Source organism: Rana temporaria, chromosome 13 (genome assembly GCF_905171775.1).
Source record: "Rana temporaria chromosome 13, aRanTem1.1, whole genome shotgun sequence".
NCBI lineage: Eukaryota > Metazoa > Chordata > Amphibia > Anura > Ranidae > Rana > Rana temporaria.
The window spans coordinates 83,449,188-83,465,965 of record NC_053501.1 but is presented as its reverse complement, the minus strand read 5'-3'; positions in this window follow the sequence as shown (position 1 = coordinate 83,465,965).

Genomic DNA, 16,778 nt, shown 5'->3' with positions numbered 1-16,778 from the left:
CTCAGAAGCAGCCAAAGGTACTCATGGTTCACCCGATCAAACGCCTTAGCCTGATCCAGTGCAAGCAGATACCGCCCGCTGCCATCAGCCCTGCACCTTTCCACAGCCTCCCGGACGTTCAGGACGGCACCAAAAGTGCCCCGGCCAGGAATTGTGCAGTGCTGAGAGGGAGACAGCATCCTGCCCGCCAAAGCAGACAGACGTATAAACAAGATCTTTGCCAGTATCTTCCTATCTGTGGTAAGAAGGGCGATCGGACGCCAATTCTCCACCACAGACGGGTCTTTTCCCTTTGACAGAAGGATCAGAGCTGACCTTCTCATTGAGGGAGGCAGCAGGCCATAGGCCAAACATTCACGGTACACGTCCCTCAAATGAGGAGCCAAGAGGCTCTTAAAGGTTTTGTAAAACTCTGCCGTGAGCCCATCGGGCCCAGGCGACTTTTTAGATGCTAAAGAGCCGATAGCCTGCTCGACTTCAGCCACCGAGATCTCTTCTGTCAGAGAGTCAGGAAGGTCAGACCTCACTTCCAGTGGGGTCTCATCAAGGAATTCCCTGACTTTCTCCATGTCTAGAGGCCGCTTCTTCAGGAGGTCCGAAAAGTGGTCTCTGACGACACCCAGGATCCCCGATCTGGACCGGACCAGAGATCCCGAGGCATCCTTCAGGCCGTGTACGACCTTCGAACTCGCCGCCTCACCACAGCTCCTGTAGGGATCAGGAGAGATAAACTTCCCATAATCCCTCTCAAAAACCAGGGAGGCGAGACGGTCGTACTGACACTCCTTCATCTGCGCCTTCAGACCGGATATCTGTTCCCGAGAGCCCCCAGAGGACACCAGGCGGTCAAGCTGCCTGCGTAGTCTCTGGTAGGCCTGGTACTTGGAAGCTGCCCTGTACCCAGAGATTTCCCGGAAAAAGTCACCAGACCTCTTTTTAACTACTTCCCACCATTCAAGGCGGGAGCAGTTGCCCTCAAGGAGCGAGGTCTGGTCCAGGAAGAAAACCTCATAGGCTTCCCTAACCTCAGGATCCTCCAGTAGCGACCCATTCAGGCGCCACATACCCCTCCCTTTCTGAGGAGTGTCGGCGACATTCAGGGCCACAGATACCATACAGTGATCGGAGAACTCCACCGACTGCAGCTCTGGAGCCGAGCAAGCAGAGTCCCCCTTTAAAAAAAACCTATCTAATCTACTTTTAGAACTACCTCGGGAAAATGTGAAACCAGTGAGGTTGGGGAGGTGACGAACGTGCACATCCACCAACCCGGCCTCCCTCACTACGCTATTCAAAAAAGTACTATCATATCCCAGAGGGTTGGCGGCACCTGCCCGGTCTTTGGGCCTAGTGATCATATTGAAGTCACCACCAAAGATCACCTGCTGGGATGTAAAAAGATAAGGCTTAACCGCCGTAAGGAGGCTCTTCCTCTCCCTCTTAGTTTGAGGCCCATAAAAATTAATGAGCCGGAGGAATTGCCCCCTCACGACAGCGTCCACCACCAGACATCTACCAATCTCCACTTCAATCACTCGCCGGCAAGCCACCGAACCAGTCTTAAAAAGGAGCGCAACACCACTGCAGGGCTCGGCCGCAAGAGACCAGAGGGAGGGCCCACATCTCCACTCCCTCTTTGCTAGATGCATCTCTGCCACAGATGCCAGCCAGGTCTCCTGCAAAAACAAAATGTCAGCTTCAACACGGCTGAGAAAATCAAAGGCCATAAAACGAGCTCGTGCAGAACGAATACTTGCGACATTAATGGTCGCAAGCCGTATTGGAGAGGGTACCGCCATCAAAATGATTGAAAGGGTCACGTTCTCCTTCATACTACAAACACCAAAACATATTTACATATTTACACTCCCTCCTCCTCCTCTGAGTCCGAGGAGGAGGAGAGGACACCAAACGGGTTCCCCAGGGACACCCCACTTCGTGCCCCTGGGGGAACCCCACCCTTCACAGGGGACCTCCCGCCCCCAGATTTTACAGCCTTCCCCTTCTTCCTGCGTCTCACCTGCTCCCACTCCTGCCATCTCTCTGAGGTGACTACGCCACCCCCCTCCTCGGACCCGCTGCTCGAGATTTCCCTCTTAGATGAGGCTCGAGCAGCTTCCGTCTCCATGGCCACAAGGCCAGAGGAGACTTTGGGTCCAGAAGGGGGGGGATGGGAGAGGCAGGAGGGGGGCCAGAGACAGGGGGGGGACAGGAAGGGGATCGGCAGAAGAAGGGGGAGGGGGGGGACGGGACTTGGGAGGGGGGGGGACGAGGGGGGGGGATGGGAAGATGAGGGGGGGCTGCATGGGGAGGCAGATAGAACAGGTGGAGGGGGGGGGATCGGCCCTGCAACTAAAGGAGGGGAAAGCTGGGGCCCCGGACCCTCAGGCCCGGGACCCCCAGGCCTCCCCGACTCCTCCCCACCGGCTTCGCCTTCCGGAGGATCGGGAGCCTCCTGGCCAACTGAGCCCGTATCTCCCGGGGGGGGAGCCCCTCGCCCACGCCTGCTCCGCCTTCTTTGAGGCTGTGGGCCTGTTGGTCCCTCCGGAGGGGCATTAGGGGCCCCAGGATCCCCACCCCCCCAGCCATCACTCGCCGGGGGGGCTTCGGCCGCTCCCGGCCCGGGAGGTCCCCCCCCTGAGAAAGAACCCCGATATGCTTTGGGGCACCGACTGAATGGGTGCCCCATCTCACCACACAGATTACAACAGATCTTCCCACATGAGTCGGACTGGTGGCCAAACTCGTGGCACCGGCCACATCTGACCACCGTGCAGTCCGAGCTCATGTGGGTCGGGCTGCCGCACTTGAAGCAACGACGGGGCTGTCCCGGGTAGAAGGCCAGGATCCGGTCTCTGCCCAGGAAGGCGCTGCCAGGGAGGTGGGCAACACTGTTGCCCTCCCTCTTAAGCCGGATCCTGGCCAACCAAGCCCCGGTCCAGACCCCGCGCTCATCGAGGTTCTTTCTCAGGGGGGTTTGCAACTGCCCGTACCTCCCAAGCCAGGTGGCAATGTCCTCCGGAGGGAGCGACTCATTCCTCACCAGGATGGTGATGTTCTTTACCTCCTCCTGCCTGGAGATGGGAATGAGCCCGTACTTCTTCCAAGGGTCAACGCCCCTCACCAGCCCAAAGCTGGTGATGAAGCGTTCCATACACACGGGAGTGACAAAACTGATGTCAAACTCCCGTGTGTTGGTGGGGTGGATGACAGCAAAAAGGTCACCCACCCCAAAACCCAAGGAGAGTACCAGGTCCACCACCTCACCTCGGGCGGGGCAGGGGTCCGGACCCTCGTACCGAAGCTGGACAACATTCCTACGCCTCCTCTCTGGACCACCTGTACCCCTCGTCCACGCCGACCCCTGCGTCCTCTCCTGGTCAGCAGGGGGGGCGCGGAAATTCTGGGCGCCAAACCGGCTGTACAGGTGGTCCAGAGGGGCACGAGAGCCCGCCACCTGGGCGAAAGAGCGACCCCCCTTTAGGGCAGATAATAAGTTGGCCTCCGGAGACCCCCGAAAGATGTTCTCCGGAAGCGGGGCACCCCCCTCAGCACCCCCAGAAGTGGGGGGGAACGGGGGGGCCCCCATCCCTGCCGGTGGTGTTGCACCCACCCCCACTGAACTACCCTGACCTCCCTGACCCACCACCCTTGGCCTGACTACAGGCCCCTCCCCCCCTGGGGCCACAGCAGAGGGGGGTACCTCCCCCACCAAACTCCCCCAACCAGACCCCTCTGCGACCTCACCAGCCCCTTGGGACTCAACCCGCACACTTGTCTCTGGGGGGATGCCCCCCTGGGACCCCTCCAGCTGACGGATAAAATCATATGCAGCACTGTCCTCCGGGAGGGGCCCCACCTGACAATCCCCCCACCCTGCCTGTGCCGCTGGAAGCCCCTCAGGGCTGGTGTCCATAGGGACCTGGGGGGTAGGCAGCTTACCGTCCATACCGTCCTGCCGGGGGTGCCCAGAGGTGCTTGCTGCAATAACCGGGACTGGGCACCCCTGCACCCCTGGCCCATCACCCCCCAGGTCCACTCCCGTGCTGGTGACACCAGCTGAAAATTCACCGGCAGTCACTTCCGGTCGCGGGGGGAGCACTTCCGGTCGCGGGGGGAGCACTTCCGGTTTGCGGGGGGGGGGGGGGTACTTCCGGGTCCCTAATGCTGGCTGCTCCTCCCCCAGCAGCCGGCGCCATCTTGGTCACGCTGCAGACAAGTACTTTTAATGTCTTTACTGGTACTTCACCGCCATGCACCTGCCTCTCACCCTGTTCACTACCAGCCGCAGGAGCAGTCACTGGCGCTGCCTCTGCCAGGTCCTCCCGCTCTACTGCAGGCCGAGGGGTCCTGGAGACAGGCACACAGCGGGCTTCCACAATTGCAGCGTGGCCCTCCTGTGGGAGCCCGGGTGTGCTGACCCGTAGACGCAGGGGGGGTACCCCCGGCGGCGCTTGGGCCCTGCGGCCTCCTGGATCACTGGGCTCCCCTGTCATAGCCAACCCCCCAGCCCCTTTTTTCACGGACCGAGGGATCGGCTCTCGGGAGCCCTCCCCAGGTTTTATGGCCTTACTGGGCCCTGCACCACCAGAGCTCCCCCCCCCCCCACTACACCCAGGCTCTCCTGACTTCCCCGGCTGCTTGGAGGGTTGGGACCCCGACCACCCGCTGCTCCTCCTTGCCGTCTGACTTCCTGATTGGTTGGCCTGCTTGAGGGTCTTCCGGAGCTCCTCAAGAAAGCTCACCTCTCCAGCCCCACGTTCGAAAAAACCTCCCAGGTAACCCCAGATTTCATTAACCTCAAGCCTGAGGGTATTGATGGCCCCCCTATACTCCGACCTCTTACTACTAGAGCACCTGTCCCTCTTGTCCCTCAGGCCTGCGAGAGCTGTCATTTTTTCCACGCAGGCCTGGGCTATCCTAACCAGCAGGGACTTGATCTTATCACACCTCTTCCTGGCTTTGGCCTCAGTCTCACCTGGTTGGATGCTGGTCCAGTCTAAGAGACCCTGCTGGGTGCCCAGGAAGAGGCGGTCATCCCTGCTGATCTTCGTCTGGCTGGAGGAGGGCAGGTGCTGCTGGTTACTCCGGAGGCAGGTCCTTCTCCAGGTCCTTTTTGTTACTTTTTCATGCTACATATTTTGACAGCTGCAGCTGAAATAGGTTTGGGCCTAACACATTATGTGTGATTTTTGTCTAAGCTTCTTTCCTGGTGTGTAGGCATGAAATGTTTGCCATGTTTTTTTTTTTTTTAAAGTGTATTTTGTGCGTGTACTCGAGAGAGGAGCCGGACTGCAGGAGTTGGGAGTAGGCAGGCCTCCCCCAGAGGCAATCTGCCACCTTTCTCCATGCCCCGGGTGGCAATGGCGGGTGTGTGAGGGGGTCCTCCCACACAGCCCACCCTACCTGCTCCGCTTTGAAGCCCAACAGGGCAGAGGGACTCCCTATAAGGGAGTGAGAGGATTAGCCCGCTCAACCAGCCCCATTAGTCCTTCGCCTCTCTTTTAGAGACCACGTGGTCAAAGTGCGTGTCTTAACCCAATTTAGAGTGTGTGTGTAGGTGTGGTGGTTTTTGTGGGAGGGGGGTGAGCGTACTAAGCGCAGGCTTACCTTGCATAGCACACCCACCGGGAGCCGGGCTGAGACCACCAAACTCAATTCACATGAAGCCGAGAACGGGATCCAAACCTCTAGCTGCAGAGGTGAATGGCTTGTCAGCACAGTGCCAATCGCGTTGAGCCACCGCAGCTCCAAATGTTTGCCATGTTTAATCTCGAGGAAATTAAAGACAAACTGGTAAGTATTTTCTTTTTTCTGCAGTGGTCCTCAGCCCTCAAGTACCCCCGACAGGACATGTTTTGTGGATTTCTCTTATCAAGAATTGCTGTCCAGACTGTCTTTTAAAGCACATGTGCAAGATGAAGGAAAACCTGCAAACATGGCCTGTTGGGGGGGGGGGGCTATTGGTGGACAGGCTTGAAGTGCTGATTTACAGCACTGTGCTTAAATCTAGCGCAAGGCAATCCTATTCTAATTGTGGGTGTTTGAGGGAAGCCAAGTTAGTGTTAGAACCCCTGCTTGTGTTTTTTTTTTTGGGGTTGAGCTTTGTGTCCCTTTTCTTAAAATTGGCTTCACTTCCTGTCACACAGCTGAACAGGAAGTGAGGTTAAAATCCTACCAGTGTCTTTTCTTGGGGACACAGGTCAATCTAACTAGTGTCCCCATTAAGCAAATTGCACTCCAGCACTGCTGTGTACACCCCAAATCATGGGTTTTCAAACTACGGCCCTCCAGTTGTTCAGGAACTACAATTCCCATCATGCCTAGTCATGTCTGTGAATGTCAGTGCATTACAAGGCCTCATGGGATGTGTAGTTCTACAATAGCTGGAGGGCCGTAGTTTGAGGATCCCTGCCCCAAATGATTATTTTGTTTGGGGTTTAGTAAAGGCAAAGCCACTCTGCAAGTACAAGCATAGTTGCTGAAAATCAGAGAGGAAGCACTGATGGTTTTAACATCCAATCCTGTAGAAGCAAAGTTGTTTTGTTTTTTTCCTTGCTTGTCCACTTGTAGTGCAAAGTGGATTTGCCTTTAGTAAATGGACCCCAAAGTCCAAGATCCCTAATAATTTGGGGTGTACACAGCAAAATGCTAGAGTGCAATTTACATAATGGGAAACTATTTAGATTGATCTCTGTGTCCCCAAGAAAAGATATTAGTAAGGTTTTACCCTCACTTCCTGTTTGGCTATGTAACAGGAAGTGAATGAATTTGAATTAGAAAGGGTGAAGACACCTCACAAATGTTGTCACTATCAGGGGTGCAGACATCCCCAAAAAATGAGCAGATAATACTTATTTGCAAATTACTAATTTTTTAGTTAACATTGGGTGGTGTTTGTGGGTGGTCCTAACACACACATTCCTACATATTAGCAACGCTGTATCCTGGCCTATTGGCATGGTTATATCTTCGGCCTCTCAAAAAAACTCTCTGAAAGTTGTGCTTAAACTAGAACTATAATCAACACTTTTTATTTTCTTTAATTTTGGATAGAGTGAGGGAGGGTTATACGGCCCTGTCAGTTTATTTTGTATTATCTGTGTCCAATTGGGGAGATTTGCCTTCACTTCCTGCCCCATAGCCAAACAGGAAGTGAGAGAAAAACTTGGCAAATTAAGGGAGTCCAGTAACCCCCTCCCCCCCCAGAACTAGTGTGTGTGTGTGTGTGTGCCCTGAAAATTCCTGGGCGGGTGATACAAAAACAGGGTGTGGCTTTGACAGGAAGGGGTGGGTCATTTTTCTATTAGGAGGTGCAGAAATGTAGTCAGGCCTAGGGCAGCACAAAACCTAAATATACTACTGCATATTAGGGCTTATTTAGACCGGATACGATTTACAGCATGTTTTTATAGTGTGGGAGGAAACCCACGCAGGCACAGGGAGAACATGCAAACTCCATGCAGATGGTGTCACGGGCGGGATTCGAACCAGCAACCCTTTTGCTGCTAGGTCAAAGTGCTATACACTACACCACTGTGCTGAACGAACATGATTGCAGCTGAAAGCATGAGATCTTTTTTTTTTTTCCAATACCATGCTTTCCAGCCTTATTGACCCCACCTCTCTCCATAAAGAGGACCTGTCACACACTAGTCCTATTACAAGGGATGTTTACATTCCTTGTAATAGGAAGAAAAGTGATCCAAAATAAAAAAAAGTGACAAAAAAGTGCTAGAAGAAAAATATGAGGTAAAAATAGAAGCTCGCACTCAGAAGCGAATATGCATGTAACACCATTCAAACCACACATGTGAGGTATTGACGCGTGCGTTAGAGCGAGAGCAATAATTCTAGCTCTAGACCTCCTCTGTAACTCTGAACTGGTCACCTGTAAAAAAAAATCGCCTATGGATATTTTTATGTCCCGAAGTATGGCGCCATTCCATGAGTGTGTGCAATATTAAAGCGTGACAAGTTGGTATCTATTTACTCAGTGTAACATCATCTTTCACATTATCCATAAAAATTGGGCTAACTTTACTGTTTTGTTATTTTTTAATTCATGGACCGTGGTTTTTTTGGGCCAAAAATTATTGCGCAAATACCGTTGGAAATCAAATAAAAAATGACCGCCACTTTATTCCCTAGGGTGTCTGCTAAAAAATTATATATAATGTTTGGGGGTCCTGAGTAATTTCCCAGGAACAAAATATAATTTTTACATGGAGGAGAGAAGTGCCAGAATAGGCGCGGTATGGAAGTGGTTAAAGTGAAATAATAAAAGTGAAATATTCCTTTAAATTTCATACAGGGGGCATGTTTCCCATGCTTAGAACTGTCCCTGTACAAGATTTCATTTCTGAAGTGAAAACAAAAAAGTAATTTTAAAGTACTCATGGCTATAAAGAATAGTCATTGCTCATTAAAACTAAAAAAAAAAAAAAAAATGTATGGGGGTCCCCCCAAATTAAATGACCAGGCCCTTTCAGGTCTGGAATGGATATTAAGGGGAACCCCGCCGTAAAAACCAAACAAATATGGCGTGGGGTCCCCCCAAATATCCATACCAGGCCCTTCAGGTCTGGTGTGGATTTTAAGGGGAACTCCACCCCAAATAAAAAAAAATGGCGTGGAGTCCCCCTAAAAATCCACACCAGACCACATGCCCTCAACATGGGGAGGATGTCCCCATGTTGATGGGGACAAGGGCCTCATCCCCACAACCCTTGCCCGGTGGTTGTGGGGGTCTGCGGGCGGGGGGCTTATCAAAATCTGGAAGACCCCTTTAACAAAGGGGACCCCCAGATCCCCCCCTTTGTGAAATGGTAATGGGGTACATTGTACCCCTACCATTTTACCAAAAAAAAGTGACAAAAGTGTGAAAAATGACAGTAGCCGGTTTTTGACAATTATTTTAATAAAATCTTCTTTCCGCGGGTCCTTCTTCTTCTTTCATTCGGGTTTCTTCCTCTGGTTCTTTCTTGGGTCTCCTCGTCTTGCCGTGTTCTCCCATCTTCTATTCTGTCCGTCGACCTTCTCGTCCCGCATCTTCTTGATCTTCTGGGCGCTGAGCTTGAAATTGAAGAGCCCGCCGTGTTCCCGCTCCTGGGACCCGCCCCCCTCTGATGCCACAGGTTAACTCATATGAAAGTCCGCGTGTGGCATATGTGCGTCAGAGGGGGGCGGGGTCACCTGAGCGTCACACGGCGGGAACTTCAATTGGAAGCTGCGGCGGCTTTTTCTTCTCCGGACGTCGCACTTGAAATTGAATTCCCCCGCCGTGTGACGCTCTGTGACCCCGCCCCCTCTGACGCACATGACCTTCTAAGGAGTTTACTTGTGGCGTCAGAGGGGGGCGGGTCCCAGGAGCGGTCCCAGGAGCGGCTAATTCAATTTCAAGCGATGCGTCCGGGGAAGAAAAAGAGGTGGACGAGAAGGCTGGCGGACCGAGAAGAAGACAGGAGAAGACACCGGGCAAGATGCGGACGAGGAGGCTGAAGGACGGAGAAGACAGGAGAAGACACCGGGCAAGATGTAGACGAGAAGGCTGAAGGACGGACGGAGAAGATAGAAGAACACGTCGGGCAAGATGTGGACGAGAAGACCCAAATAAGAAGCAGCGGAAGAAACCCGAATGAAAGAAGAAAAGAAGATTTTATTAAAAGATTTGTCAAAAACCGGCTACTGTCATATTTAACACTTTGACATTTTTTTGGGGTGAAATGGTAGAGGTACAATGTACCCCATTACCATTTCACATAGGGGGGGGGCAGGATCTGGGGGTCCCCTTTGTTAAAGGGGTCTTCCAGATTCTGATAAGCCCCCCACCCGCAGACCCCCACAACCACCGGACATCCTCCCCATGTTGAGGGCATGTGGCCTGGTGCGGTTCAGGAGAGGGGGGGGCCGCACTCTGTCCCCCCCTCTTTTCTGCGGCCGGCCAGGTTAACGTGCTCGGATAAGGGTCTGGTGTGGATTTTTAGGGGGACTCCACGCCATTTTTTTTTAAATTTGGGGTGGAGTTCCCCTTAAAATCCACACCAGACCTGAAGGGCCTGGTATGGAAATTTGCGGGAAACCCACGCCATTTTTTTTTTTACGGCGGGGTTCCCCTTAATATCCATTCCAGACCTGAAGGGCCTGGTAATTTAATTTGGGGGACCCCCTACACATTTTTTTTTCCCTTTATGAATGAATCCCTTTAGAATTGCCGGGAGCCGACAATTCATTATAGCCGCGTGTGAATTTTAAATGGCTTTTTTCCTTCAGAATGTCATTTTTTGCAGAGACAGTTCTAAGTGCGGGAAAAATGCGCTATTTCACATGCTGACATTACGAAATTACGAAAGGTACGAAATTTAAAGGAATATTTCACTTTTATTGTTTCACTTTAAGCATTATTAATTTCACTGCTCCCGAAAAAACGTCCGTTTTAAAAAAATAAAAAAAGCATTGATACATGTTCCCTGGGGCAGGACTGAGGTCCCCAAACACTTTTTAGGACAAAACTTGCAGATTAGCCTTTAAAATGAACACTTTTGATTTCTCCCATAGACTTCTATAGGGAGTTCGGCGCGGCTTTACATATTACTTGCAATGCGCCGGCTGCTACGCTGGTTCATGCGCCTAATTAAGGCTTCACCCGGCGCACTAATTAAGGCATGAACCAGCGCAGCGCACAGAGGATAGTAAATCAGCCCCACAGTGTCTTTTCTACCAGATAGATAGATAGATAGATAGAGCAGGAAGGCTAGTCAGTATAGTTAAATCTACAGTTTGTAGAGAATATATTCACATCCATAGGAGTTGTCAATATATTTATAAACTGTATAGCTCAGCTAGATCTGCTATTAGTATCTGTCAGGCAGGAGATTGTTCTTCATGCAGCGCTCTAACGTGTTGTATTGCCTGCATTAGGGATAAGCTTAAACATAGTACTCTGTGTTATTCAACGTGCTAGTTAATTGCACATACACGCATTACCTGTTACTGCACGTGTGCAATTTATTTTTATTTTTTTTGTTTGCGACTATTTTGTTACATAGCACCTGAACGCAGTCGCTCTTACTGCGTGTGTGCAGTTTACTAACATCTGAACGCAGTCGGTGTGACTGCGACTATTTTGTTACATAGCACCTGAACGCAGTCGCTCTTACTGCGTGTGTGCAGTTTACTAACACCTGAACGCAGTTGGTGTGACTGCGTCTGTTTTGTTACATAGCACCTGAACGCAGTCGCTCTTACTGCTTGTGTGCAGTTTACTAACACCTGAACGCAGTCGCTCTTACTGCGTGTGTGCAGTTTACTAACACCTGAACGCAGTTGGTGTGACTGCATCTGTTTTGTTACATAGCACCTGAACGCAGTCGCTCTTACTGCGTGTGTGCAGTTTACTAACACCTGAACGCAGTCGGTGTGACTGCGACTATTTTGTTACATAGCACCTGAACGCAGTCGCTCTTACTGCTTGTGTGCAGTTTTTTGATGCAATACTTTGCACGTGGCTCCTTGTTGCGCTCCAATTACAGATATTGGGAGGGGTTGCAGTGTTGTGTTGTGCCTACGGACACATTTTTGTGCCTCTGTGTAACAGGGGCGTCTAATAACAATTTTTGATGCAATACTTTGCACGTGGCTCCTTGTTGCGCTCCAATTACTGATATTGGGAGGGGTTGCAGTGTTGTGTTGTGCCTACAGACAAATTTTTGTGCCCCTGTGTAACAGGGGCGTCTAATAACAATTTTTGATGCAATACTTTGCACGTGGCTCCTTGTTGCGCTCCAATTACTGATATTGGGAGGGGTTGCAGTGTTGTGTTGTGCCTACGGACAAAGTTTTGTGCCCCTGTGTAACAGGGGCGCCTAATAACAATTTTTTGAGGGGTGCCCTTTTTTCTACAATTTTGCTTTCACAAAAAAATAATGGCCCCCCCCACCACCCCTAAAATAATCGAGATATTGTTGCCACACAGCACGTGCGCAAGCAGTATTAAATTACTTTGTTCTTATAATAATTTCATGTTGTGCAGGGACATTTCTAAACACGTGCCACTACTATAGACACACAGCAGGTGTGATATTTGAAGGAATTTTTCATTTTTTTTTTCACTTTCACTTTCATGTATCAATTTCCATTGATACATGTTTCCTGGGGCAAGACCCGGGTTCTGAAAGACGTTTTTCAACATTAAATTGAATATTGGTCTTTAAAATGAGCGTTTTTGAATTCGAACGTTCGAGTCCCATAGACTTCAATGGGGTTCTAAATGTTCGTGCGAACCCGCGGTCTGTTCGAACGTTCTGGTACGTTCTGGTGCGAACCGAACCCGGGTTCGGCTCATCCCTAATTATCACTAGTGGCTATAGCAACCACTAGTGATAATCATAAGAGAATCTGCTCATTAATGGTTCAAATCTCAGCCAGTTCCTGCTAAACCAGCTGAGATTTAAACTGTCTATGGCTGGTCTTGGCTCTTAGGCAGCCCATACATTGATCACTTTTTTTCATTCAACTATTAGGTTGAATGAAAAAAAAAAAGAAATTATCTAATTCCCCATCTACACATTATAGGTGGATGGGGGAATCCTCCCAGTGTGGACCAGTGCTGGAACAACCAGAGTTGCTGTCCTGTCCCGGCTATTCGCAGCGCTGGTCTCTGTCTCCAGGGCAGCGGCGGTAGCACATTGGAACCCAGCGCTGGTTACTTTTTGGGGCTGATGTACAGGAGGACCAGCACAATTTGTTGTTAGAGATGGGCTGGACATGTTCAAAATTCCACATGCCAGAGCCTGCCAGGAAACCCACACTGCACAGCACTAATCACAGGCAGTGAGACATTTTCCGGTCCACAGCTGCACAGATCAGGAAATGTCTCACTGGCTGTGATTAGCACTGTGGAGTGTCGGCTTCCTGGCGGGATCGGGCATGTGAGATTTCAAACACACCTGAGCCCATCTCTATTGGTTGTAGACAGTTGAGCTCTCTGCAGGTTGCTTAGCAGCAGTGAAGCTGCCAGGAAGTGCATGCCAACGTCCAAGATGGCAGCCGTAGAAGACGGCCAGTGACTCCAGTTCCTGTGAGAGCACCGTTGGCGCGCATGCGCGTGCCCGTGCGCCGCGGCGTGCACCCCATGACCGTTTGGCGCCAGACAGGCCATTTAAACTGGGTCAGTAACCAGACTCAGGTGCTGTCTGTTCTACAGCGTTTGTGTATCCTGATTCCAGTATCTGATCCCTGTTCCTGTTACCCGACCCGGCTTGTCCCTGACGCTCCTGCTTTCTACCTGCACCTGACCCGGCTTGTTTGACCTTGCTTCTGCCTGCCTCTCCTGCTACCTCGCTGCCAGCCCAATACCGACCCGGCCTGCACTTTGACTCCGCTCCTGCCTTCGCTTCTGTTCCTGATGTGCCTGCTAGTGTATGACCTGTCCTGCCTGCATCCGCTATCTCTCCAGTCCCTCTGAGTCCTGTTGAGCACCCGTCCATCTGTAGCCTCATCTGCTCTCCTGTCTGTGGTGTTCCTGCACAAAGACGCCCCTGCTATCTGCTGACAGCTGCTCCTGGTCTTCTCCTGTACCAGTGTTCTCCCGCTGTCTCTTCAGAGGTTCCAGCCCAGCAAAATTATTAGCGATCCTGCCAGGCACTCGTGCAACTCTGCACTCTTGCGCTTCCTGTCTGCTCTACCAGGGGCTCAGAGTCAGAGCTGTAAGAGAGGCTGTCCTCTGCACATCAGGCTCTACCGCCAGGTACGTTATAGTAACGGACAGCCATGTCTGAGCCTGTGCGAGGACCCTCTTCCATGGAGGAACTGTGCCAGCATCTGGCTGACCTGGCACGGGCAGTGAAGGATCTACAAGCAGGCTATACTCAGCTGGAAAGGACGAATACAGACCCTGTCTTCCACTGCCCAGGGACCTGCATCAGTCTCCGCCGCCCAGCAGGGGGCTGCCTCCGCTCCGGCAGTTGTCATGCTTCCACCTGAACCTAGGGTCCCAACCCCAGAAAAATTCCTTGGAGATCGCAGCAAGTTTAGATCCTTCAAAAACGCATGTGAATTGTATTTTGCACTTCAGCCTTGCACCTTCTCTCTGAAGGCCACAAAGGTCGGCTTTGTAATTTCCCTATTGCAAGAGGAACCACAATCCTGGGCCCATCGTCTACTCGAGCAGAAGTCTGGGTGTTTAGCAGACCTAGCCTCATTATTTGCCGCCATGGCCCAGTTGTACGAGGATCCCCAGCAAGCTGCTTCCGCTGAAGCGGCCCTTCGTTCACTTCAACAAGGTCGCAGAGCAGTGGAGGATTATGTCTCTAAATTCAGACGATGGGGCTTTGATACCGCTATTACTAGTAAAAATAAAATATTAATAAAAATGCCATAAAACTATGCCCTATTTTGTAGACGCTATAACTTTTGCGCAAAACAATCAATAAACGCTTATTGCGATTTTTTTTATGAAAAATATGTAGAAGAATATGTATCGGCCTAAACTTAGGAAAAAATAAAAATCTTTATATATATATTTTTGGGGGATATTTATTACAGCAAAAAGTAAAAAATATTCTTTTTTTTTTCAAAATTGTCGCTCTATTTTTGTTTATAGCGCAAAAAAAAAAAAACACAGAGGTGATCAAATACCACTAAAAGAAAGCTCTATTTGTGGGAAAAAAAGGATGCAAATTTTGTTTGGGTGCCACGTCGCACGACCGTGCAATTTTCAGTAAAAGCAACGCAGTGCCAAATCGCAAAAAGTGGCCCAGTCATTGACCAGCAAAATGGTCCGGGGCTAAAGTGGTTAAGTGGTTAAAGATAACGTGGTTCCACAATTTTTTTTTTTCAAATGCTTCCAGTATTAATACCAAAGGCATACTTTCAGCAGGTTTGATGCATGTTTACCTCCTTTGTATGGCATGGCAAGCCCCCACATCTGTCCTATGACCTTATGCACCAGGCAAAGGTGACAAATGGGTTAGGCCTCCTGGACCTTTCCATTTACTACCAAGCTAACGCGCTAATGCACATTGTTAATTGGAACATACATACCTTGAACAATCTCTGGATTTTAAAAGAGAAGGTTCGCTTTGCCACATGTTTTGTGGGTGATGGGGGACCAGCCCCACACTGTATAGTGAGGAAGACTGCTGTATACTTTAGCCCCGGGTGGCAAAGATTTACTTTACTGTTTTTTGTTGTTTTTTCATGATTTTGCAAACCTTTACTAAATAAAGCTGGCAACCCACCAGACTTTAAAGAAACTACCTGCATGCTGACCTTATTTTCCAGAAAAAGGTGATCCCCCCACAAGCTAATCTCCCACATCCCTTAGACTTTTTTCCTATTTTTTTTTCTGACTTTCTCTGGTTATACATCTTTCTATATTTCCCCCTTTTCTTTTCCTGGGCCTATAGGCCATCTATATCTGGGTGGTTCAGGGGCAACTGTTGGTATCCCACTTAACTGGAGCATACTGAATGGAGGGAGGGGCTAGTTGAAGCTATGCATTAGCTGGCTATATGGATTATATGGGGGGGGGGTGCAAGTAGCTGGTCTTACTTAGGGTGCAAAAGTGTCTAGCACTGGCCCTGCTTGAACGAGATTGAGTATTTTTTGCAAAGTAAAATGTCACCACATTCTCTCAGCTCTGGGGCAAATTCATTTGCAAAGTGCAACTTTAAAAGTGTACAGCGCATTTTATTATAGTAAGTCAACTCCAAAGTGACCAGGTATTGTATACCTAAAATGCTAACCAGTAGATTGTCACTGACCTGAGGCTAGTGATACTTCATATGAGGGCCTGTGAGTCACTGGCATTCTAGACAAATAGTCTTAGGTTTTAAAGTTATTTAAAGTAACCTTGAACCCACAGATGAACTAAGCTGACAATGAAAAACTATGCTGACTGCACTCGGAAGATATGCGTAGTCTGCACATTTTTTTTGTATTATGTACATAGAAATATTGTGCAATTCTGTCATAGAATGGATTCATCATAGAACATCCTAATGAGTATAACCATTTTGCAGGATAGGTTGTCATCATACTTCTAGTTTAGGAAGATGGAAGGGGTGTTTATTCATCAATGAATACTTTCCAGTCTTTGAAACAGATGTCTGCCGAGAGTGAGGAAGTGAAACAAGAAATTCATTGTGAGTGCAAGAAGACTTTGGATGATCAAGAGAAAATATATTAATATATGAATATTAGGTTTTCCTGTTTACGTTGAATAGAGTTACACAACCAATGAATCGTGCAGGCCCAAGCATTACCTGTCCTATTCCTGCTTTCACACTTTTACTTAAATTTCTTTTTAAAATAAACGTTTTATAGTTTAACATGAACATATGCTTAGTAGATCCAGAGAATTCGGCAGTTCAACCTATTTGCAAATTTTAAATTTTGTTGTAAATTTCAGACTAGACCCCCTCCTTCCCATTTATTAAACTTCCCTATTGGTCACTGAGGCTACTCATCAAATTAATTAACTAGAGATGGCCAGGCGGTCGTTTTGCGGCAAACTTTGGTTGTTCGTGGTCCGCCAAACCGTCGGACATCTGGCGATGTTCGCGGCGGAGTTACATGGGTAAGAACTTTGACCTATGACACATCCATCAGGTGGTGCAGGATAGCCAATTGAGACATTTCAGCACATGGACATACCCCTTACCTTATAAATAGACCTGATCTGGCTGCCATCTTACTTTCTGCTTTTTGTCAGTGTAGGGACAGGGTGCTGTTTGGAGCAGGGACAGGCTGTATTCATTCAAATAGCTATCTCCACA